Source organism: Notamacropus eugenii, chromosome 1, assembly GCF_028372415.1.
Source record: "Notamacropus eugenii isolate mMacEug1 chromosome 1, mMacEug1.pri_v2, whole genome shotgun sequence".
NCBI lineage: Eukaryota > Metazoa > Chordata > Mammalia > Diprotodontia > Macropodidae > Notamacropus > Notamacropus eugenii.
The window spans coordinates 48,437,520-48,463,766 of record NC_092872.1 but is presented as its reverse complement, the minus strand read 5'-3'; the positions used below and the strand labels follow the sequence as shown (position 1 = coordinate 48,463,766).

The following is a 26,247-nucleotide window of genomic DNA, read 5'->3' as shown; positions in this document are numbered from 1 at the left end:
CAGATATTTAGGGCATTGAGACAAATTTATTAAAAAAAAAAAAAAAAGAGCTATTCCCCAGTTGATAAATAGCCAAAGTATATGAAGAGGTAGTTTTCAGAAGAAAAAACTCAAAATTATTACTAGTCGCATGAAAAATACTCCAGATCACTGTGATTAGAGAAATACAAATTAAAACAACTGAAATCCCTCCTCATTCCTATTAGATTGGCTAAAATGACAGAAAATGAAAATGACAAATGCTGGAAGGGATGTGGAAAAATTGGGACGTCAGTGCACTCTTGCTGGAGCTGTGAACTGATCCAACCATTCTAGAGAACAATCTGAAACTATGCCCAAAAGGCTATAAAACTGTGCATACCCTTTGACCCAGCAATACCACTGTTGTTGCTGCTGCTGCTGCTGCTGCTTGTCGTTCATTCATTTTTCAGTCATGTCTGACTCTCCATGACCCCATTTGGGGTTTTCCTGGCAAAGACACTGGAGTGCTTTGCCATTTCCTTCTCCAGTTTATTTTCCAAGAACTGCAGCAAACTGGATTAAGTGACATGTGCAGGGTCACACATTTAGTAAGTGTCTGAGGCTGGATTTGAACTCATAAACATGAATCTTCCTGATTCTAAGCCTACTAGGTCTAAATCCCAAAGAGATCAAAGAAAAGGGAAAATGACCTATTAATATAAAATTATTTGTACCAGGTTTTTTTTCTGGTAGCAAAGAATTGGAAATTGAGGGGATGCCCATCACCTGGGGAACGGATGAACAAATTGTAATATATTTTTGTGATGGAATACTATTGTGCGATAAGAAATACTAAGTGGGATCATTTCAGAAAATCCTGGGAAAACTTCTAAGAATTGGTGTAAAGTGAAGTATGCAGAACCAAGACATTGTACATAGTAATAGCAATACTGTAAAGATGGTCAACTTCAAAAGACTACAATGATCCAAGATAATTCCAAAGGATTCATGATGAAAAATGCTATCCACATCCAGAGAGAAATCTAATAAAATCTGAACACAACATGAAAAGCATACTTTTCTACTTTACTATTCTTGGAGCTTTTTGTCTGTGTTTTCTTTTAACACATGGCTATTATGGAAATGTGTTTTATATGACTTTACATGTGTGATCAATATCATACTGCTTGCCTTCTCAAAGGGTGGGACAGAAGGAAGGGAGAGTTTAGAGCTAAAAATTTTTCTTAAAAATAAATGCTTAAAACTTTTTTTACATGTAGTTGAGAAATAATGAAACAAAAATATTTTTGAAAGAAAAGTTATGACACATAAGAATTATTTTGACCGGGGAGTGGAAGATGGGGGGGGGGCCCTCTTGGAAAAGGAAGAAGGTCTTAGGGGTTTGCTGGTAAATGTTTAACAACCAGCTGTCTGAAGCACTACACACTTTTAAATTTAATCTGCATTGTTAACATTTCTCCATCACTTTATTAAGTCTAGATAACCAACAAAACAATAAATAAAGACCCAGTTTGTAGATGTAAATGCTCATACAGAAAATATAGCAATCAGTTCTAGATAAGGAGCTAGCTCTAGCATATTCCTGGTTGTGAGGCAGGGCCACCAGTCAGGGCTCTGAGAAGGAAAGTGTGCTTCAAGCAGGCTTTGGTTATATGTCCACCCTGTAGGTAGGTCAATTGACAGGTCTGGGCACTGACAGGGATCAGTAAAGGGTCAGCTTCTTCATTCTGTTCTGCCCTGTAGACATACCTCATCCCTATTCGCAAACACACTATCTGTTTATTTCTATAACCAATACTCAAAAGATAGGAAAGCTAGAAAGGGAAAAGAGGAATGAGATAGCTCAACAGAACTGAGTGTTGGACCTCTCCATCTGGATATCCCAGTCCCTCAAACTTACCAGGTACACAATGAAACTCCTCTTCCCTTCAAAACATCAGCTCCGTCAGCCTGGCTCAAAATCTCAAGTCATTTCTCACTCTTCCCTCTTATTTATCCCCATATCCAATTATTAGTTGTCAGTGAACCTCCACCATTCCTCTCACTGCTGTCCCCTGCTTTCAACTCCCATGGTCTCCACTCAGTTCATCCTTCATCTGCCTTCAATCTCCACACTCTAGCTCATCTTTTATACCAACACCAAATCTTTCTGAAGCATCACTCTGAACAAAATTCAAAAATGTCCCATATTTTTCTATTATCCACTAATAAAATGAAGACTCCTGAGCCTGGCATTCAAAATCTGCCATGATTTGTCACTAACTTCTCTCTCTAGTCTTATTTCACGTTATACTTTCCTTTAGGCACTCCACATTCCAGCCAAGCTGGATTACTCTCCACCTCATCTTGTCATCCTGGCCTCAGCCATCTCTATGCCTTTGCTTACATCCTCTCTCAAGTCACAAATGTCATCCACATTTGTTTTTAAGTCCCTCTCTTCCTTTAAATGACTCCCTCCTTCATGAAACCTTCCCAGTCGTCCAAATCCGCTATGGTAAAGGTGATTTTTCCCTCCTTAAATTTCTTACAGTACTTTGTTTGAATTTCTTTTTGGTACTTCCCACTCTCTGTTCTCATAGGGATTTGTGCACATGTCTTTCCCCTCGTTAGACTGTAAGCTCCTACAGAGGTGGGTCTGTCATAGGTAACTTTGTGTCTTCAGCGCCTGGCACAATGCCTCATTCCTCATACATAATTAACAAGTATTTGATAAATTTAATTACAGAAGAAGGAAGGAGAAAGGAAAGAAGGAAATTAAAGAAAGAGAAAGGAGGTAGGGAAGATGAAGCAGGAAAGATGTGAGGGAAAGGAGATGAAGAAGGAAAATGAAGGGAAAAAAGGGAGGGAGAAAAGAGGAAGGAGGAACAAGAGGTAGAGGAGGAAATAAACGTAATATGGGAAGGGAGAAGAGGAAAAATAGGAAAAGGAAAGAGCAAAGAAGATGGAAAGAGAAGGGAATGAAAAGGAAGGGAAGGGGAGGAAAAAGAAGTTACATGAAATAAGGAAAAAGAAGGTGAAAGGGGAAGAGGAAGAGAGAAAAGTGGGAAAGAGAAAGGAAGGAAACCTGAAATTAAGTAGGAAGTTGTAACCTTGAGCTACCAAACTCCCAGTTACACTCTTGGAGCCAGTGGGAGACTAAATTTACAATTTTGATTCATTGTCTATCACGCTGAACTCAAGCTCAAAGTCGTCTTTTTAATGAATGTGGTTTGTAAACATGAAAAATCTCAGCAACTCCTGTCTGGAGAGTGGGTTTAGAATGAGTAAATTTAGCTAATTCAGTGGCCTGGCCATCCCCCTAAGGAACCTGTATCTAATGGGCTTTGATTGGCCTGGGGTTAAAGAGAGATGGAGCTATTATCTGAGAAGAAAGTGGAGTAATTCTATCCAGATGTTACTGAAGCTAGCCCTTAGCAGGTGTGCTCTGGGGGGGATCATCACAGTCCCATCGGAGGATTCTTTAATCTCATTAGGCTGTTTTCTGCACATCAGGAAAATAAGGTGTGTGTGTTGTACATGTGGTTTTTTTTAAGTCTGTTTTCACACTCTCAAATCCATAATCTCTGAAAAAAGATTGGCCTAACCATCCAAACAGAAAACCAAACCAAACCAAAGGTGTCCAGCGGGCTTGCTGCCCAGACTGTGACACAGAGACAAATGGGCAGTCCATGGAATTAGTCCATCATACAACTACCTTGGGTAGACTTTGCAGGCAGATAGAGAACTGGCCGAATCCCTCCTGGGAAAATGCAGAGCAGTTTCAACAGGCCCCAGCGACATCCTGACCCCAAAACCTACCATTGTCCCAGTCGTGCTATGTAGTTACAAATACTAGAACACCACCACAATCTCCAAAGAATCAAGATTACAACTGGCCCAAAAGACAGCAGGGAGACGCAAAGTGAGCATATAAGAAAGTGGCTGCAGATTTTCAACAAAGGAATTACATAAGGAGAATCGTCCAGCAAATGTATGATTGGAGAAGGAGGTGGGTCCGTCCTGTGGCAGGATCAATGGATGATAGATGACCAGCTCTTGTGCTGCACTGGTATCCATTAAATGTAAAAAGATTTGGAGGCAAACCTCTAACTCCTTTGTTTTGGACTTATGGGAAGATGGCCCAGAATCACATAGAATAAGAATAATAATTGCCAGTATTTATATATGCTTTGAGGTTTGCAAAATGCCTTACATATGTTTTCTTATTTGATCCTCACAACACTCCTGGGATGTAAGGTGCTATTATTATCCCCATTTTACAGAAGAGAAAACTGAACTTGAGAGAGGTTGAGTGATTTGCTCAGACTCACAAAGCAATTAAGTTATCTGAAGCATGATTTGAATTCAGGTCTTCCTGATTCCAAGTCTAGCTCTCCCCTCACTGCACTACCTAACTGCTTCTGTAGAGGTAGATTATCATATGTTCCAAGAGAGGGAGTATGCACATGACTGTAATCACAGATCTAGTGAAATATGGAAGTTCATTATATCTGCTTCCAGGTTCATTATATCTCTTTTGAGGTCATAACTTCAACTCATACCTGGAGTCTCCATCTAATATATTGTTCTATTTCTAGACTACTGAGTCAATAAGTTTACTGAACTGTGTATATTATTTTACCCAGAGATACCTCTGCTAGGATTATATAGCCCTAGCCTTAATCACTGAATGGGTGTTGCCTCAGTCATACTGAGACCTGTTAAAGACTTTAGTTTAAAAAGGTCAAGGTCTCCCACTGCATCCAGGACCATCTCCAGTCATCCTGATCTACCTCTTGGCACTAGATCCAGATGGCTCTGGAGGAGAAAGTGAGGCTGGTGACTTTGCATAGCCCTGCCTCACTTAAATCCAATTCACTTATATATCATGCTATCACTTCCCTGATGTCATGGTCCTCTTTGAGAACAAAGGACAAACATCAACAGCTAGAAATTCAATAACAAAAGCATTTAATTAAGACATGAAGCAAAATAAATAAGGAAGGGAATCAGACAGTTAAACATTCTCTGCAGCCGTACACTAAAACCCTTTAAAACCCAACATTTAGCACATAGGAGGTGCTTGATACATGTTTGTTGACATGAATCCTCAGCATGTTTAGAGGGCACAAGCACTTTAGAATAGCCCCCGTAGTGACTGCTTCAACTATGGTGCCATCTTCACTTTGTCCTCTTTTCTAGGACTCCCTCAGGGATGAGGTCATTATGCCCTCACACCTCTGGAGTTCGGAGATTCCATGGTTATACCGTTCCACACGGTCATCTTCGTCTCCCCACTTGTCCCACAGCTCTGTGTCTTGAGCCGTCTCCTTTCTGTGCTTCCAACCTGAGGTCCACACTGGACCATGTTTTTAAGCCTTCTATCTTACAGACTCCCAGCCACCCCCAATCGGAGTCCTTACTTGTACCGTGGAAGACAAATTCAGAGAACTTCTAATAAATGGTGCTCTCTAGGCCCCAACTATTGAGGGAAGTGAAGTCTGATGAACCTGCCTGCCTTATGCAGAAATATTACTTTGTATTATTTCAGACAAAACGGAATTGTAGACATATGTTGTATCTTTCCAAGTGCAGAGTTGTGGATTAGAAGTCCCCAAATGGCAAAAGCCTCCCTCCGGTGTAAAAGCTAGGGAAGAAGGGCTCTCCTAGGAGGATTCCACTGGATAACATGTCAAAAGAGACAAGAAAAACAGAAACAGTTACCTCTAAGTGTAAGGTTTCTGGATTTGAACCCAGAATGATCTTAGCTCATTATCTCATAAAGGTGAAAGCATCCTAGAAGACAACTGGGTATTCTCTAGCCACACCTTCCACAGCGCCTGCTAAGTATGAAAGAAGGAATATGGGCATATGTCCCTGGTCATCTTACACTACCTGAAATCCCACTGTTACAGCTTTGTAGTTTTAAAACAAGGGGTCTTAACTTTTTTGTGTGTCCTGGACCCCTTTAGCAGTCTGGTGAAGCTTATGATCCTTTTTCAGAATAATATTTTAAGTGCATAAAATAAAATGCATTAGATTACAAGAGGAATAAATTATATTGAAATAATTATCCATTTTTTTAAAACTCCAAATTTATCCACTCCAACTTAAGAACTCCTGCTTTAAAGGCTTTTTGGTTTTCCACAATCTCGAGTGAAATTATGGATATGTTAAGACAAGTGATATCTTAAATTACTAACAAGTTCATTTATTCAATCAACAAATGGAAGTACTAAGTATCAGTTTTGCCAGAGGGCTTGTGCTGGATGCTATGGGGAAGTAGGAATAGATACTCCTTACCCTCAAAGAGTTTACAGTAATGCAGGAGGTTAAAAGAGATCTGCAAAGGTAAAAATAAATAAATAACTTAATGAGTGCATAAGAGAGTGATAAGATATTAAGGGATCATGATAGTCCAGAAAAATGAATGGTTTCTTGAATCTGATCTTGCTGTGACAAACTGTCTCTATCCATATTTCCTTCTCCCTTTTCTGACATCTGCTTTCCACACTAGAAACTTCCATCTTCCGTATTACCTAGATGATTGGCATCTCAGTCACAATGACATCAAAAGTAGGAAACCAATCAAAAGCATTTGAATGACACCCCATCTCTCCCTATAAAAGAGCTGGTCTTCATTAAGATCCCTGAGTGGCCCTGATGCATGGAGTGATGATGGGAATGGACAGAACTTAGTGTAACATGGTTCAAGTTCAAGGGACAGCCTCTCAAAGGACCACCTTGGACTCCCTTCTTCTTCTGTCATTCCTTATGTTCAATAAACATTTGATAATAATAGATACTGTTAAATGGCGCTTTAAGGCTTGTAAGGTGCTTTAAAAATATCATCTCATGCAATCCTCACAAAAACTCTGGAAAGCAGGTGCTATTTTGTGATGGTGGTGGTGGTTCAGTAGTGTCTGACTCTTTGTGACTCGATTTGGGGTTTTCTTGGCAAAGATACCAGAGTGGTTTGCCATTTCCTTCTCTAGCTCATTTTACAGATGAGGAAAATGAGGCAAACATGGTTAAGTGACTTGCCCAGGGTCACTGAGTATCTGAGGCTGGATGTGAACTCAGATCGTCCTGACTCCAGGCCCAGCGCTCTATCCACTGCGTCCTGTAGCTACTTCATAGGTGCTATTATTGTCCTCATTTTTATAGAAGAAGAAATTGAGACAAATAAAAGCTAAGAGACTTGCCCAGAATCACACAATAAGTGTCTGAGGAAGGATTTGAATTCAGGTCGTCCCAACTCTAAGTCCAGTACTCTATCCACTGTGCTACCTATCTGCTTGCTACAAGGCACCCTACTAGGCTCCTGAGGACCATTGGGTTCTCCTCAGTCACAGCCACTCCTTATCTGGGGAGGTGGGTACTGGGTTCTTTCCACTGCCTTCCAAGCCAGGCCGAAGAATTTCCCATCATCCCATCATAACTAAATCTCCATGTTCCTCTCCACCAACTCACACCCTTCCTATTCTGGACAATTTGACTCTGGACCTCCTCCCAAGAAGTCATCCTAAGCTAACCCACTGCAGAAGATGTCAATCTTACAGAAAGAAATCTTGTCCTCTCTAATGTTCCCTTGCTCCCCCAGTTCCTAGGTTCCCTAAAGACAGAATCTGCTACCCTCAGCAGAGGGCATTCTCATTTCTCCTACCTGAAATCCCCTGGAGAAAAAGTACACTGACTATCTTAACTGCCAAGTCCAGGGCCTAAGGGTCTTACTCCAGTCTTCTACTGACTAGCCTTAAATAAATTGATTGTTTGACAGATACATCGCTCCTGCACACAAAATAAAGGCCTCTCCATAATCTCTGGATGCTGGCCCAGGAAGAAGATTCAGGGGAGTGAGTAAAAGGGCCATATCCCGAGGCCACAACTATGGGATGTCAGCAAAGACAAGGAACCCAATATATCCTCAACCTAAGCCACTCTGTGAGCAGCATTGGGCTACAGGACCAGGGCAGGGTCAAAGCCAGGCTGCCTCAATACTTCTGTCTTCTTCCTCTCCTTTCCCAATGGGGTGGTGTCCCTGCTGTTGGTAATCACCTAAACACTGAAATAACAACAAGCCTCAGGGGGAGGGCACCGAGAACTTTTTTTCACAGCTCCCCTCCTGGGCTGTTGCAATTCTTGCCCTGCCCTGCCCTACCCTACCTTGGTCAGGGTTTGGCCTCAGAAAGTAGACAGGAGACATTTTAGAAAGCACGCAACGGGTCAAGTCTTTGTCATCCTCCAGGAAAGGGGAGGGTGAGGGCAGACCAGGGCAACTAGGCAGCCAACTCCCACCGCCATCTCTCTCTCTCTCTCTCTCTCTCTCTCTCTCTCTCTCTCTCTCTCTCTCTCTCTCTCTCTCTCTCTCTCTCCCCCTCTCTCTCCCCTTTTCCCTTCTTGCCTTCAGCTTCTGAGCCCCCATCCCCAAAGTGGGCCCCAGACCCAGCTTTCCAGCCCACTTGCCTCCCCCCACAACCCCCATCGCCTGACACTAATTGGATGCAACACTCTCCCTGACAACTTGCAGATGGTAATGAATGGAGCTCTCTGTTTTTCAAGGGAAGGTTAACAGGCTCAGGAAACTGTAGACACTCCCCCAGCTGTTAGATCAAGATGGTCAGAATTCCCCACTCTGTATGGGCAGGAGGCCTCTGGGACTCGACCTTAAGCAAGGGGCCATAGTACTTAAGAGGGACTAGTGTGGGAGGTGAGTTAAGAACCTACTCACTGGATTTCACTGAAGGCTCATCACTGATAACAGGGCTTGGGGATGGAGGAAAAAATGGCCATCCCTACCAGATCCCCTTTGCTAGGGATAAAGGACAGATTGTACCATATTGTCCCTCCTCTGTCATCTGGATCACAAAAGCACAGCCAAGCAGCTACCTCTGTTAATAGCATCCTGGGCACACACCCATCTCGTGTTCCTTCAGGTCTCCCCAGGGTTCAAATAATTTACTGGAATTAAAGACAAACATAGAAGCATACCCAGATGTATTTATGTATTGTGTACATATGTGTCCAGGCATGTGTATAGAAAAGACAAGATTATTGAGGATAAAATATACAAAAATGAACTTGCTCTTCTCATTTTGATGAGGCAATGTGGGGAAGTAGAATTCATGTAGACTGCATGCGTGCAGTCATTCCTTCATTCAATCAACAAACATTTCTTAAGGGTCCACAAAGAAAGCTAGTTTGTAAGCAGTGGAAAGAACCCTGGCTCAGGAGTCAGGAGGCCATAGATTCAAATCATGCCACTTACTACCTGTGTGACTTTGAGCAAGTCACTTAACTGCTATAGTCCTCAGTTTCCTCATCTGTAAAATGAAGTCATTGGATGAGGTGACTTATGAACCCCCTAACCCTAGATCTATGACAGTGAGTGCAGAGAACTGTTCTAGGCACTGGGGATATACAAAATTTACACTCAACTACTCTAAGAATAGGGCCTGGAGTCAGGAGCCATGGGCTTTTATCCGGGACTTTGCTACTGACTCACCATGTGACCGTGGAAAGGCCTCCCTTCTCTCTGGACCTTATTCTCCTTCAATTCAAAATGAATGGCTTGGATTAGACTAGAGAGTTTCTAAGATCCTTCCCACTCAGAAAGCCTTTATTTCTGAGAGCCTGGCTTGGTCCCCTCCTCATCTGACTAAAGCTGCTGGGTGTTTTAAAATAGTCTACCTACCATAGCGCTGGGTACTCACTTAGTAAATGCTTTCTCAGGGTGAACACACCCTTACAGAACATTGCCCTCTGATCTTCTTGCATCATAGAGTCCACAGGCTTAGCTCAAGTCTCCCTTGCCTTTCCTGTATCTTGGTGAACAGAAGCTGAGCTGTGTTCTAATACAGACATGAGTAGGTTCCCTCCAGGCTCTATGAACCCTAACCCAGAACAGTGTTGCCTCCAGTTGGAGGGTCCAAAGCCTAAAGGGCATCTGGGCAGGGAGAGGAAGTATAATATGGTACTCAGAGTTCAGGAATTGGAGTTAGGGAAACCTGTGTCCAAATCCCACCTTTGACCTTCAATAGATGTGTGATGACAGGCAAACCACAGAACTTTAAAGTTGGCTAGGCCATCAGATGCCAATTAGTCCAACCGACACCTCCCTGTGCCGTCCTTACTAGACTGCATTGAGTCTCAGTTTCCTCATCTATAAAATGGGAATAATACCTGAAGAGTGGTTGCCCTACTCAGTGAGATAATGTGTGTAAAACCCTTTTCAAATTTGGAAAGCACTGTCTGAGTGTCCACTGTTATTACCCCATGCCCTGGGAGATCAAAACCAGGAAACCTATTCACTTCTCCAGACTCTGCTGAGCTCCTGGATAACTGGAGCTCCTATTGCCCTTCCTCTGTTTTCTGTGAGACTTCATTTCTGCAACTAAACTACCAAGTCCCCAAAGAAGACCCCCATGCTCTTTTTAAATTTAAAAAAATTTTTATTGTAAACTTAACAAACACCAAATAGAATAGCCATTTGCATATACACGGTGGAGCAGAAAATGAGAATTGAACATGAAACTATATCCCATTTTCATTTTTTTAAAAAGATGCCTCAATGACCCTCTTTTTTTTTTCTATCCTATCCCTATCCCGCTCCTCCATTGGAGAAAAAGAAAAAATCCTTGCAATAAATATACCTAGTCAAGCAAAATAAATTCCCATGTTCAATAACCATGTCCAAAAATGAGTCTCATTCGGCACCTTGAGTCCATCACCATTCAGTCAAGGGGTGCCCTTATGCCAGCAGCAGAATTGCTATTTTCTGCGAGCTGTTTCCATGCTCCCTAACCCCTTGCCTGGGGCAAAACAGCTGCACCCCGGGTAAAGTGAACACCCCACTACCTGACCTCACCCATCAGCTTTCAGAACTCCCAGGCCATTGGGCATAGCAGGCCCAGGCAAGAAAGTATGAATTGCTCATAGACGTCCTGAGCCCAGACCCTAATCACAAATCAGAGGCCCCTCCCCACCCTCAGCTGATTGCCCTGATTCACTGGTCCATTGGCTCAGACCTTTGTTTCATCCCCACCAAAAAGAAAAGGGCTCATGAAGCAAGGTCTCCCCCTCCAGAAAGTCACCCATGATACTAGGCACCTTTCTGCTGAGGATGGGGCCCTTGGTGGGGTGAGGCATGGCGCTGGGAAACCTATAGCTGAAACACAATTTGAAAAAAGCCTGTATCTGTGGTCTCCTTCCCTCCCCCCTTCCCATCCTTGCACCACACCCCCCTTTCCCAACCATACATGTCCCAGCCCCAGGAGGAATCCTTGATGTCCATGTGGATCGAGCACTCAGGGCCATGTGAGCTGCTGCCAGCTTCCCGGAGTAAGGGAGGCTGTGCCTCTATGGTGCAGCAGGTGGATTCTCTATGCCCCATTAGCACCAGGGAAATTCTAGCTCTTGAGCCAGAATGCCATAGGCAACCCCCTCCTTTCCTGCTTCATTTTTCTCTATGGAAAGTGGTACAGGGAAATATCAGTAAAAACCAAGTTTTCAAATGACTGTCTGCCATTAAGGGGATGGTAATGTGTCTGAAATATGTCTTATGTATGCATGTGCTATTTGCATATGCCTGTATCTGACTACTCAAAGCATCTGTGCTAAGTCCTAGGGAACTGGCTGAAGCAGGCTAGGGTTAAGTGACTCGCATGGGGTCCACAGCCAGCAAATGTCAGAGGCAGTTTTCCAGGGTTAATTCCGTCTGGATCGAGGACTGCCTCACTTCCAGATCAATTCTCTCTCTGCTCCCTTCCCCTTCTTCAACTTCTCCTCATGGTTTGTCTTACTCCATCACTATGTAAGTTCCTTGACAACAGGGACAATCTGGCAACTTGGATTTGTAGCTCCCGACTTCCCTTTGCACAGTGCCTTGCACTCAGTAAGCACTTAATAAATGTTCTTTTATTCATATTTGTACGCCAATATGCATCTGTGTGTCTGTAGAAATGTGTCTGTAGGTCTGTGTGTTTGAAGGAGGGATAAATGTGTTGAAATCCTTAGGCTTACAGAAAAGTAGTCCTACGCACCAAATCTACTAAGGGACGTTGGATTTTGCAAGGAGTCCTCTAATAGGGTTTAAGGGTAAAAATTTTGGGGGAAGGAAATTAAATTTAGGTTGTCCCCTCCAATGGCCACACGCCTGCTGCTCTCAGAGTCAGGGTTCCTTAGATCACCTTATCCCATGTGGCCAACAGGTCATTCCAGGGTCACCAGGAAGGAAATAGATGAGTTTCTAAACAATAAAGGAAATTCACCTCAGCAGTTAGCCCCTATAATCCAATTTCTGTTCTAAAAGACTTTTATTGTGTTTTTCTCTTGGAGCTGATGGGCCTCCTCTTCTGCTTAGCCAAGCAAAATGTTCTCCACTGGAATCTGTATAACCATGTCCTTAAGAATGGAAAGAACCTCTCCAGGGGTCTCTGGGTGACACTTCAGTTCTGAATCATACTAGGAACGGCACTCGGAGCAAGGAGAAACTGATGCCCAGAAGAAAAGTGAAGGCTCTTGCTCAAGGTTTTCTATAGCCCACGAAAAGGATTCCGATATCTTGGTGCTTGGTGGCTGGTTTCACATCCCTACATGATAAGTCCTGATTGGTAAATATGGGGATGGCACCCCCTCCCAGTGTCACTTACTTACCCTACAACCTGAGTACCTTCCCCAAGGAAGCTGGAGGAGGAAGAGGGGGTCCTGCCCAAAATGATGGTCCTAAAAAGGAGGGCTGGAGAAATCAAGACATGAATCAATCAATCAATAAGCAGCTAGGTGTCACAGTGGATAGAGTGCTGGGTCTGAAGTCAGGAAGACTGACCTTGGGCAAGTCACTTAACCTTGTTTGCCTCAGTTTCCTCATCTGTAAAATGAGCTGGAGAAGGAAATGGTAAACCACTCCAGTATCTTTGCCAAGAAACGCCCAAATGGGGTCATGAAGAGTCAGACATAACTAAAAACACCTAAACGACAACCGTCTCTCCCCACAAGGAAGTCATATTGCAGGGGTGCGGAGGGGGTGGCAGAGGCAATTTGTAAATATACAGATTAAAACTACTATGACTTCTGGGACATTGCATTTACAAAATAAATGCCAAGTAATGTGGTTGGGGAAAGGTACTAGCAGGTGGGAGATCAGGGAAAGCCTCATGTAGAAGAAGGTGGCACTTGAGCTGAGTTTTGAAAGAAAATAGAAATTCTAAGAGGTGCAAGGTCAGGAGGGAGTATTTTCTAGGCAATGGAGCCACAGAGGATGCGAAGACACAGAAATTAGAGACTGAGTGGCCTGTAGGAGGAATGACAGGAAGACGAGTTTGGTTGGACTATAGATCAGGAGAAAGCTAGTAATGTATAATAAGGCTTGAAGGCTGGCTTGAGGCCAGATTGGGAAGAGCTTTAAATACCAAACAGGAGTTTATATCTGATCCTGAAAAATTAATCCTCTGATCTGTATGCTCACAGACATTCATATAACATTGTGGGGGGGAAAACATCATATCAAGAATCAGGAGACTCAGGCTCAAGTCACTAATCGTAGACTCATAGATTTAGAGCTAGAAGTAGGTGTATACTGGTAAGTGTTTTACAACCAGCTCTCCAAAACCCATATGCTGGACATTTTAAAGTTTAATCTGCATTATTAACATTTCCCCATCATTTTCTTGAGTCTAAGATAATCAGCAAAACAGTAAATCAAGCCCCATTGGCCAATTTCTGAAGTATAAATGCTCACATTGAAAATTTAACTATCATCTCTTGAGACCCAGTTTGAGGTGGCTCCAGCACACCTCTGGCTGGAAGGGACCTTAAAGGAAATTGACTCCAAACCCTTCATTTTCCAAAATGAGACCCAGAGAGGTTAAGTGACTTATCCTGGGTTACACAGTAAGTGACCAAGGCAAGAATAAGGTCTTCCTGATTCCAAGTCCAGTTTACCTTATCAGGTTGCTTCTACCCTCAGTGACTTACCATGTAAACCTGAGCAAGTCATTTTTCTTCACTGGGTCTCAGTTTCCCCATCTGTAAATAGAGAAAGAGTTGGACTAGATGATCTCAAAGATTCCCTGAAGCTGGATGATTTGCAAACCCATGCAGGCTGCCAAGCTGACAGAGAGCCCAAAAGAACAGGTGCCCGCTCTTTCCCCAGGCATTTTCAGCCCCACCCACACTCCTGGAGCCTCTCCTTTCCTGGCAGAAAGCTCTCAGCCCTGTGACTCCATCTCTGCCGTGGGTGGGGCTGGGAGTGCACATCTGGGCTGCCAACACCCACCAACCAGGCTCTTCACCCAATAGGACTGGGGCTCTTTCACCAGATGATGGCAGAACACCCAATGCCCCATTTCAATCTAACTTGTGTTCTGCAAATGGGGCCACACGTGTTCTTCAGCATTTAATGCCTGGGCCAGGCCAGCCTGCCTTGCCTGCCACCTGATTGGAATGGGCAGGGCAGGAACTGCCTGGGCTCATTACTCACCTTCAGCACCTGGTCCTGCCTCCAGCTTGCTTTTATTTGCACAGGGTTTTGTGGGCTCTAAGTGGCTGATCCATCATTAGATAGGAAGTTTCCAGGTAGAATGATTGCACACATCATTTAATAATGGGCTGATCCCACTCCTCAAGAAGCTGTGGCTCTGAGGGGTGTCCTCTAGTAGTACAGTTGGGCTGCCCTGAATTCTCCTTACACCCTAACCAGGTCCCCTCTTGGCCCAATAACACACATTTGTGACATGTTTTATCAGAGTGAGAGGTACAGGTTATAGTCACAGACTAGAATTTTTCTCTGGTCTATATGGGGACCAAACTTGCTTTCTAACCACTAGGCTATCCAGTCCAGATTCTGTCATGGCACTGCTATGTTGTATAAACTAGCAGATGGCTTTGGGGACCTGCACTACTGCTCCTTTGAGGCAAAGTTGAGTTGCCAAAAGCAGTATGAAAACAATAGTCCCACCCCCAAGTACATATGCAGAGCCGGGCCTGGGGAGCCTGGACTTCCTTCCCTTTCGTTGAATGGTTCTTCACACCTCAGTCCATGGGGCCAACAGATCCTGCCCCTCCTCCCTGAAAGATTTCACCTCCCCCTCATCCCCGAGAGACCCCTGCTGTCAACTCCACACCCAACACTCCCCTCCTCCAAATACTGAGTCCGTTCCCACTGCCTGTGTGATCTGGCCTTCTCCGCACACCTGCCTGGCATCTGCATCCTTGGCTCGATACCTGCATTCTTGTCAGCACCTTCCATAAGTTTTTATTTAAAGAGTTCAGCGTGTGACTCTGTGATATGTCTTACGTTTCTTCTGAGAGGAGGGGCAGACAGAGAGCCCCTGTCGAACCTCTCCATTTGTAAAATGCACTCAGCACCTCATCCAAGCGGCACTCACCCCTCCCAGGCTCGCCTCCTCCACGAAGCCTGCTTTGTGAACACCAGCTGTTAATGATCTCTCCTGCCTCTGGATTCCAGCAGCGCTTAGAGGTAGAATTGCAGAGTCCCATGTTAATTATATGCTAGCTTGTGTTGTGCTGTAATCTCTTTGTGTGTACATATTGTGTCACTAGCTAACGTGGGAGCTTCCCACAGGGGCTCAGACTGGGCTTCCTAATCCTTTTATTTTCTTTTTTAATTTTCACTCCACCTCACAGAAAGCTGGACACCCAGTGAATTCCCCCCAGAATCTTTTTGAATGAGTGAAGATGGTCCATGCAGTGTCTCCTCATCCTATCAAAATAACCTTCATTTTTTGTTCTGCGATTTCCCAGAAACCCTAAGGTAATGAGTTACCTCTTGGACCTACAGAGGTCCTGATGAGAGAAAGGTTTTTTTTTGCCTCAATTTTGCAGTAACTGGTTGTCATAGAAGCACTTTTGGAAGCAAAGAGTCCTGGGGTCCTTTTCATAAATTCTTGTTCTCACTTGTATTCCCAAGCAGGTCCTTATGCCTGCCTCATACTTCCAGCCTGCCAAGCAGTCTTTCCGTCATTTACATGTGTTTCTGACAGTTGCCAAGCCTATCAATCCTATCTCCAGAATCTCTCTTGAATCAATCCTCCACCTCTCCATTCATGCTTTCACTGCCCTTTGTTACCCCTTGCTGGATTATTGTAATAGGCTCTCTTAACTAAGTTCCTTGCTTCCAATCTCCCTTCTCACTATTTCCAGAATAATCTTCATGATATACAGATGTGAACATATCACTCCCCTGACTTCAAAATTTTCAATGGCTCACTACTACCTATAGAATAAAATACAAACACCTTGGTGGGTTTTATTCTTGACACAAAGAACTATAGGACCCTTAAGGTTGGAAACAAAATGACACAAAAGTTCCCATCCCATAGGATGGGAATGCTCATCCCTTGAAGCATGCTGGGTATCGGTCTGTGCCCTGGCTCCTTTTGGTGGACCTCCTGTGCTCTGACTCCTTGCTAAGGACAACTGAGTTGGTCCCTTTGTCCCCATGGGGGAGGAAGAGGAATAGGAAGGGTGCAGGGGTCTGAGTTGATGACTATTGGGGACTGAAAGACTGAAGCCTAAAAGGATCATCTCAGTAGGTTAGTTAAGGTAGAAAGGAGATTCTTCTCTCTCTCAAACCTCTTTAATAGGACAGCCAACACCAGTTGTCCCTTAGACTTCCCAGCTGAAGAGAACAAGACTTCTTTCCCCATCCCTCCCTTTCCCCAATAGCAGCTATGGTGGCTCTAAGACCACTGTAATGAAGAAGTGTGTTTGCTCAAATGAACCTGACCCTGAATCTCAAGTCCCCTGGGATACCTCTTCTACTTGGTGTTTCTTTCCTTTAGCACAAGTGACAGAACTGTGATGCTAAGGGACAGATACTCCCATTCTTGGCAGCTATTTCATGGACTCAAGAAGTTCAGAGTTATTGAATCTTGAACCAGCTGCCCAGCTGGAAGGCTTCCCTGCAATGACACTCTTCTCAGAAGAGTAGACATTCGATTCAGGAAGATGAGATATGCTTACCTGGCTAATTATAAGATGTGAATCTTGAGAGAGTTGTTGCTTGGATAATCTAGACCACAAAAGAATATGAAATAAAATATCTGTTCAGCAAAGCTCCCAAAAGTCTTTACCTATCTCTAATATAATAGAGGGGATAGATTATAGTTTATCCTCAATATGTATGTGTTAAGGTGTACTTGTGAGCCTTTTATATTTTAAGAATTTTTTTGGTGGAAAAAATAAATGGCTGTCCTATTTCTGGTATCTACTATTTTGTATTTGAGACTTTCTTAGACCTGTTTGGGAAGACCATTAATGTGAGGTACACAAAAATGTTATTTAATGAAGACATACTCCCTGTGACTCTGAAATGAGAACATAATGACCCAGAGTATTAAAAAAAAAAAAAGAATGATTTCCTCTCTGGAATCAAGCTACCCCAGAATTGAATCTAGTGAGTGAGCCTGGAGTGAAGTCCTCCTTGTGGGAAAACCACCTCCCACTTCTCCACCCCCACCTCTCAGGCTGCAGGTGACACAATGTCATCCCCTTCATAATTGTTTCCATGAGAAGCTGTACTCTTATTCTGAGGCCACTTCCTTATGAGTGACACTACTGTTAGAACTCTTCCAAGAATTACCTTTATAGCTTTAAGCACATCCTGAAATGGATGTCCTGTATCCTTCATCCTTTCAGGATATATTTGATTTCTGGAAATGACCTCAAGTCATTTGAAGGCAAATCTTGTGAATTATGTGGGTGAACACTCTGGGTAAGACAGTTTGGAAGATGAAAACAAGGCGTGACTATATGGAATGAAAACGGCTTCCTTGTGTATCTTTTAAATTGCCTTTGAAGAGAATTCTCAAAGAGGAGTCCAGACATGATCTGAGCAACAGCAGCCTTGCTGGAATAAATGTGCAGCCTCCCAAGGGAAACATGCTCATTTAAATGTACAAATTCTGATGTTTGTTTTAAAAAAAACAAACACTCAACTCATTAATTTATAGTCACAACATGGGTGTAATAACTGAGAGATCTCAAAAGACCAGTTTCCTAAACTGGGCAAAGCTGAATCTTGTATCTTCCCAGGGTACCTGTCATTAAGAAGCAGCCTGGGGCACTGGAAAAAACACAGGGCTGAGAGTCAGGAGGCCTGGCCTCCAAACAGGTAGGCTAACTACTGCATGACCTTAAATCACTTAACCTTTCAGAGCCTCACTTTCCCTAAATGCCAATTATTATCATTAATATTAAATGACTAATAGGAATACTATCATCTACCCCACCTACCTTAAAGAGCTATTATGAGAGAGACATAATTTCGTATTTTTGAGAATCTGCTTTGGAAAACATAAAAGAAATATTCAAATGTAATCTATTACTATACATAGTTTGTACCCTCATTTTTTTAGCTCTAGCAGTCATCAGCCAACAAGCATTTATTAAGTGCCTACTATGTGTTACTATATAACAAATGGATAAGTTTTGAATACTGTGAATAAGTTCACTTACCTTGCCAGTACACTTTCCAGGGACATATGCATAGTTGATGAGCTTGAACATACGTTGCCAGAGCTAGCTCAGCGTTTGGGAGACTCTGAAGGAAAGTGTGGGAGAGGAGGTAGGCTGCCTACCAAAATGAAGGTCTACAGTGCTACAGTGCTGACTTCATTGTTGTATGCCTGTGAAAACTGGATGGTCTACCAATGCCATGACAGGAAACAGAATCGCTTCCATTTGAATTGTCTTAGGAAGATTCTGAAGATCACTGGCAAGACAAGGTACTGGAAACTTGAATGCAGAGAGCACAACTCCAATAGACTGGCCACATTCAAATGCTAAAAGTACATTTGCCTGAAGGACTATTTTAAGGCAGATGCTCACATAGTGGTCAGAAGTGATACAAGAACATTCTCAAGGTCTCTCTGAAAAACTTTGGAATCAGCTGTGAGACATGGGAGACACTGGCACAGGACCACCCAGCATGGCATGTCCTCATCAAAGAAGATGTAGAATTGAGGTATCTCCAAAAAATAAAAATGTGAGATGTGAAGAGTTAGAAACAACTTAACTACAAATGTTCACATGGATTTTTTTTTTTTTTGGCCTGACCTATGGTAGAGCCTTCTGAGCTCATATTGGTCTAATCAGTCACAGTTGGACACCCTGTACCCTGACTCCGACAGAGTGATGTCATTTTGGTATTCTTGGAACATGAAGAACAACAACCAACCAACAAACCATGTGCTGGACACTGTGCTAAACCCTGGGTATAAAGATGAAAATATTCCTGCCTTCAAGGAGCTCATTCTGATGGGGGAGACACCATACCCAAAAACGTGTACATACAAGATTTATAGGGTAAGTCTAAGGTAATCTCAGCATGAGTGGAAGGTAAGTTCAGAGGGAAAGTACTTGGGTGAGTGGGTGGGGGCATGGATTGAGAAAGGCCTCCTACAGTAGATAATATTGGAACTGAGTCTTGTGGAAGTGAGGGAAGCCAGAAAAGGGAAGTGAGTTGGAGCCTTCCAGCCAAAGCCAACCAAAAGGCAAAGAGTAGAACTGTTCTGTCGTTTTCAAGAACGAGACTGACTGAGAGTGTATCGCTATCAGAAACTTACCATGAAGGAGACCAAATACAATAACAGCTAACATTTACATAGAGGTGGGAGGTTTGCTCCTAACATAACTTATTGCATTTGATCATCACAAAAATTCTTTATGATAACCCTATTTTATAGATGAGGAAACCAAGGATCAGGTAGGTTAAGTGATTTGCTCAGGGTCACACAGCTGATCTAAGGTTGCTATGTTCTGAAGCCAAAGCTCCCTTACAAGGGAGACCCCAAACTCCTTTACAAGGGGGAAAGGAGGTCAGGAATAGGGGGAAATGCTGTTGGGTCCCAATAAAAATCTAATCAAGTTTCCTTTCAGGTTTTCTGAGCCAGAGGAAAAACACCTGAGCCACGAAGCAGTGGTGAATGCCTGAAGGCAATCCTGTGTGAACATTCCCTTGGGAGAAGTTCATCAAGGGTTTAGGTCAAAAAAGAGTCTCCTGGGCCCAGAAAAGCAAGGGAGAAACTAGAGTCCTTTCAAAAGTCCTGTTCTTTTGCAGCTGAGGAAACAGCCTCCTACCATACAGATGTTACCATGTGGGAGAGCAATTCCGTGGCCCCCCCAAAAAAAATCAGGACCAAAGGGCGGCAGAGGAATGTTTAAAATGCTGCTAAAGGCTCACTGGAGGAGGTACACAGCCTCTCTATTTAATACATAAAAAGAAAAAATCCCCAGCTTTGTATAAACAATGTTAAACAAGTTAATAACCTCCAACTGTTAGACTCCCAACACCATATCATCCCCGACTTGGTGCCAACAACAGTAATGAGTTACAGATGAAGCGTAACTGGTAGCAACAACATCCACAGAGAACTTTCATACTATATAAAACTGTTAGAATATCTAAACATGGCAGGCTCTCCACAATGGGCTGGCCAGCCAGGAATGCAGCCCAGTGCAAACCACGGAAATTAGAATCCAGAACAGTGAAGTCGACTCTAAATTCTTTTCTGAGATGTGCTGCCTGCTTCTCTCCTGAAAAAAATAATCCATTCACTCTGCTTGGATTGTCCGTGTGCTTAGGTTTAAGTGTGCCCATTTGCTGTGTTGCCTCTTCCAACTGAAGTCGTTTTATGCTGGAAGTCCAGGACCATTAAACAAATTTTTCTAAGGACTGAAAGAGCAAGGTATGGCACTGGCAAACTCTTTGGTTGGAAATAGCAGCTCTGCCCCTTCGTGGCCACTTTAAGAACTGTAAGCCATGTTCACATGAGTCTGAAAGAGCAGCAGTTGTTCAACATAGTTCTTTGTCTCCAACATCCATGTTTTCGCTGATGCAGCCCCATTTATTCCCACCTCTTGGGGGGTTGGGGAGGAGTGGTTTGTCAGAAAGAGTACGGTCATTAGCCCCGTCTGACCCATGATTATCAAAGAGAAATGTGTCGGCCAACTGAAAACCCTCTGCCTTCAGATGGGAAGGTAGGTCCAGCTTTTAGCATCGAAACTCCAGACTGATTTCTGAGTTGAAATCGATATGGGACAAAAGCCATAGATCGTACTGGTGGAAGCTATCATGTGATTCCAGGGATGAGATCTCAAAAATTCCTCTCATTGTGGCTTACTCTAGGTAACAGCCAATTTGGATGGAGAAATGCTACGTAGACGGGCCATTTAAATGGCAGCCTCCTTGTCTGACACTGTAGACTGGTTTATAGATAGAAGAAGGGAAGGGAGAGAGAGAGAGAGGGAAAATAACTCTTCCCATCTAGAAAAACTAAATGAAAATTCCACCTGTGTAATCCTGTGGTTTAGGAATATTTTTACAGCCCACTTGATTCCAACCCAGCAGGGCCCTGGCAACAAGCCCAGGTGCACCCCTGGGATAGAATATGACTCTGAATCCCTGGCCAAAGGCCCCAGACTTACTAAACTTGCCTTGAACATGTGTCTCCACTTCTATTATGGTGTAAGAAAGCCAGGAAAATACAGTAGGGGGGGCAGGGAGGGGGATGACCCTCCTCCCCAGTATACCCTGGGGTCAGGTTTATAGGTCTTTCACTCAAAGATCTTCCTTGGCCTGAGCTCCCACAGTAGGCCCAAGGCCTCAGCTCCATCACTGTTCCCTCTGGATCTAAAAGGTTCAGTTCAATTCAACTCGGATTGATTTAAACTCTTCAAAGTCAAAAATTGTTTCGTTTTTGTCTTTATCTCCAGGTGCCTGGTACACAGTAGCTACTGGAGTGCTTCTTGATTTATTACTAACTTCCTTCTATGTACTGAGCCCTATCTGTACTAATTGCTGGGGTCCACAGAAGGTGATAAGAGGAGACATCGTGATTTCTGCTTTCAGTTCAGTTTGCTGGGGGGAAATAATTTAAAAAATTATATACAGTTGAGTACTACACAGAATATATTATGCAAAAATGTATGACAACAGTCAGTCAGTAAATACTTCTTGAGAGCTGGGGCTGTTTTTTGCTTTTCCTTGAATCCCCAATGCTTAGTATGGTGGCTGGCACATGGTTGGCATTTAGTAAATACTCATTAACTGATCAAAGGCTTCATAGAAGTAGAATTGGGGACATCAGAACAATCTTAAATCCAGAGGACTCAAAGCTCTAGGGATGGAAGGGAAAGAGGGAAAAAGAACAGAAAAAACATTTATTAAGTGCCTACTATGTATTGGGGGCAGCTCGGTGTTGAAGCTATAGAGCATTGGCCCTGGAGTCAGGAGGACTTGGTTCAAATCTGTCCTTGGACACTTACTAACTGTGTGACCCTGGCTTAGTCACATAGTCCTGTGTGACTCAGTTCCTCATATGGAGAATGACAAACCACTCCAGTATCTTTGCTAAGAAAACTCCAAATGGGGTCTCAGAAATGACTCAAGAACATGTATTGGGTTCAAGAACAGGCATTGTGCCAAGTGTTTGACAAATATTCTCTTATTTGATCCTTATTTGAGGAAGAGACCTCAGGGCATCTAGTCCCATCCCCTAATTTTACAGATGAGGAAACTGAGGCCCAGAAAGGCTGAGATAGGATATTGTGAAAGGATGTAGAGGTAGAGAAGCAAAGCTGGGATTTGAACAAGTCTTTTGACTCCAGATTCCATATCTTTTCCATTTGTGCACCATGGAAGAGGGAGATTTGGTGGGGCTGTTTCCAGATGCCTAGGGACCTGGGCAACAGCTTTGCTCCTAAAAGAAATAGCCTGAGGCAACTGCACTCTGTCCACCCAATAGCCACCTAGCAATTAGAAAAACTGGGGAGGGTCCTATTTCTTGTACTGGTACTGGACTGACCTACCAATGAGCTCTGGCCTCTCTTACACAATGCCTTCTATTACCTAAGATTAGGAAGTTGCTGTGAGTTGGCACAAATATTTCTGAAATCCAACTCATAAAAACAAATGTGTTTCCTCACTTGTGGGGGTAGAGCTTTATATGGTGCTGACAGTCCCAGACAATGTAAAGACAATTCTGGGCATGTATAGTTAGAAGGATGCAGATACTAAATTGAATTCTGAGACCAAAGTCTGGCTGTTAGTACAAACTCTTTGTTCCATAGAAGCCTAGATAGATAGCTCCTGTCTGTTGCAGCCACAAAATTTAAGATTGCGTCTGCAATTCTATTACAAGCCTTGTGTTGGAAAGGTTTGTGGACAAGCCAATAAAATCTCGTCTAGGCTGGAGACCCATGATATAGAATCTCATGCTCAACAGGATTTTAAATATGTTTATTTAAAATATGTACATATGTGGAAATGATGAAACAAGCGTTGGAAGGGAGCAGGATTGTCAGCTGCAAGAGGGTTCAGGAGAAGGCTCGGTGGGCTCACTGAGGGGGATGGGAGAAGGAAGGCTGTGTTCTCAAAGAGCTCTTTGTTTGCTAGAGAGGAAAATGATGTAGTGGCGATGTGATTCTGATATAACCCAACAAGGACATAGGGTTTAATTTATGATTTCATCTGAAATGTTCCTACTGGAAACACGACTCCACATGCCTCCCCCTTGCCTGGAATTGTGACTGAGAAAAAAAAAGGACCAAGACAGAAACAAACTGATAGCCTGGCTAGAAATCAACAGGGTCCTCAATCCTTAGATTTCCAGGTGCAAAATGTACATGAGCCCAGCAGGAAGAAACTTCAGCCCTTTGTCTGGAGAGGATTTCTCTCAATCCCCCCTGCTCTACCATCACCAAGTTTCCTCTGCAGCTGCTACCAGAGGCTGTTTTCAGAAATGGGGTACAGGGAGCATGTTATTACATTTGCCTTTCCCAGTCTGAGATGGAGCTGGCAGGAGATCCTAAGATTCACAACCTATTAAAAAAAAAAAAGACTCATCACCCAACTTGACCTTTCCAAACAATGAATTCACCAGATGAAGAGAAGGTTTCAGAAAGGGTCTTCTAGACTTGCATAAGCTGATACACATACGCGTAATACTAATACTGGCATTCCAAGGGCCTGAACACCTGGTGAATTCTCCATGCTACCAACTGGGACATATTAAGTATCACCTTCCCTGTTCCACAAGGTTATGTTTCAGATAGGAGCCACAAAGTTACTAAAGTTTCATTTTCAATTAGGACAAGTTCCAGGTTATTTTCCTCCCAAGGTCCTAGCTGACACCTGACTGATAAACCTTGGCTCTGGCTGTAACACTTCCTTTTAAGCTCTCAATCAGATATCACTAGACTCTTCCTGGAATTTCCTTTTACCTACAACACTAAGTGAACACTTGCCATGGGGAAGAGAAAGCCTGGAGGCATTTCTCATCGGAAAAGTTTGAAGATCTTTGCTAATGAAACCAATTTACTGGATGAAGACTTCATCCCTACAGTCTGTTAATCCAAAATTTGTCAACAACTCTTTATGGCACTCAGGGACCTTCTAGCACAATGAAGAGCTCAGGCCACCGCCTTGAGTAAAGGAGAAAAGAAAAGGCCCACATTTGAGCAGTTGTGCTAAGGAGTTAATTGGGCTAACCATGCCTTTATGACTGTGCCAGCCTGCTCATCCCTTAAATTCAACCCACCCCGCCTTCACAACTGAGTTATGAAATAAACAGACAAAGGATCACGTTCCCAGGCACCTCTTGGACTTGGAAAACAAGCAATAATGCTTAGAGAGCATTTTCTCCCTAAGGCTTCGAGGGATCGCACATCAAATAATTTGCTATCCACACAACCACCCCCCCCACACACACCATTGTTTTAAGTTGATGTTGAAAAATGGACACAGAGAGCAGGAGTAGACATCTTAAGTCCCTCCAGATGTAAAAATTCTGTGAATTTGATTCTGTGGAACAAAAGAAACTTGCCTGGGTGGATTCTCACCTAGCTAGGTTTGAGAGAAATGGGTTTGAAACCAAATCTCAGGAGTGAAGCTACAGCTTGGTCAACTCAGCTCATTCTGTCCCTGATCCGGATGTTTCACCCAGCTGTCTGCTGCTTAAAGATAGGCAATGGGGAGATATGACTACTTTGTTCAGATTCCCCCTTCCCTGCCCCCACCCCGTTATTTTAACAACTGACACAGTGACCTTACCAGTCGAGGTGCTAAGTCACCAAATAGACCTGACTTCACGGGTCCTGTCATTACATAAGCGGATGAAGAAGAAATTCTTAAAGTAAAGGAGATAGTCTTAAAAGTAACCACACCAAAGGCAGAGCTGGATCAGAGGCTTTATCTGCACTTTGAAGCTGGTGAAAAAATCTGATTAAGGAACAAAAAGTAACCGAATCAGCCCTGGAGCTAAGCTTTATTTCCAGTCTGGAAAGAAGTCCCATAGTATAGCTGTGGGAAGTCCGTGAAGGAGGAAGTCAGAGAAGAAAGAGGGAACATGATTAAAAGGGGAGAGGGGGAAGGGAGAAGAAAAGAGTGCCTGGCACACATGCACATCTCACCAAAGCAGAGGCAGAAGCCTCGAACATCTGAACTTCAACCCATGATCTGAAGAGCAAGAAGAGGTGAGGTTGGAAATTGCCAAAAAGGCTATTTCCCAGCTCTAAGGCTTATCATTCAGCGAACTCCCAAAGCCTGCATATATTCCTTCCCCTTCTAAGGTCTCAACCCCTCCACACCTCAGCAGATAGCTCTTCCCCACTTTCAGAAGCAATTGGTGGCATATTCAAGAGTTCTGGGTATGGAGTTAGGAAGATCTAAGTTCAAATCTAGATTAAGGAATTTATTAGCTGTGTGAACTTGGAAAGTCACTTAACTTTGGCATATCTGTTTCCTTGACTATAAAATAGAGAGAAAAAAAAAGCACCGACCTCCCAGGTTGTTATGGGGATAAAATTTTCAAAAAACCTGGCACATAGTAAGTGCTATGTGATATAATATAATATAATGCCTAGCCCCTTCTCCTCCCCCCACGTACTGGGCCAGTTGAATTCACCACTTAGTGGCCAACCTCCTTTGAGAGGAGGCTAGGACTCAGACAACAGATACTTACAGGCTTTGAGGCTCAGTCTGCACAGTCTGGAGAAGCCAGGGCCACTCCACAGTATAAAAAAATTTAAAAACTTTCATGGAGGACTTTTGGAGTAGTTATCTCATTTTCAGCTGATAGATTTAGGATACTACCACTAAAGATCTTAACTACCTGGCCCTGGAATCTCCAAGGTTATGACAGTGAAATGCAAGCACTGGTGCTGCCAAGCTGGCAAGGCTCTGAGAAAAGGCCCCTTCAGTAGATGATAATAACATATTATGTTATAGTTCGCAAAAAGGCGTATTATGGTTTGCACAGTACTGAC

General features: G+C 43.3%; 1 long non-coding RNA gene across 1 annotated transcript; it reads right to left on the bottom strand.

Moving 5' to 3' along the window:
• Window positions 1-12,254: 12,254 nt before the first annotated feature.
• On the bottom strand, window positions 12,255-14,170 carry LOC140522668 (uncharacterized). The gene is made up of 2 exons (XR_011973361.1): window positions 13,936-14,170; window positions 12,255-12,697 (listed from the first exon to the last, which is right to left on the bottom strand). It is a non-coding gene; the product is annotated as an uncharacterized lncRNA (long non-coding RNA).
• Window positions 14,171-26,247: the final 12,077 nt, after the last annotated feature.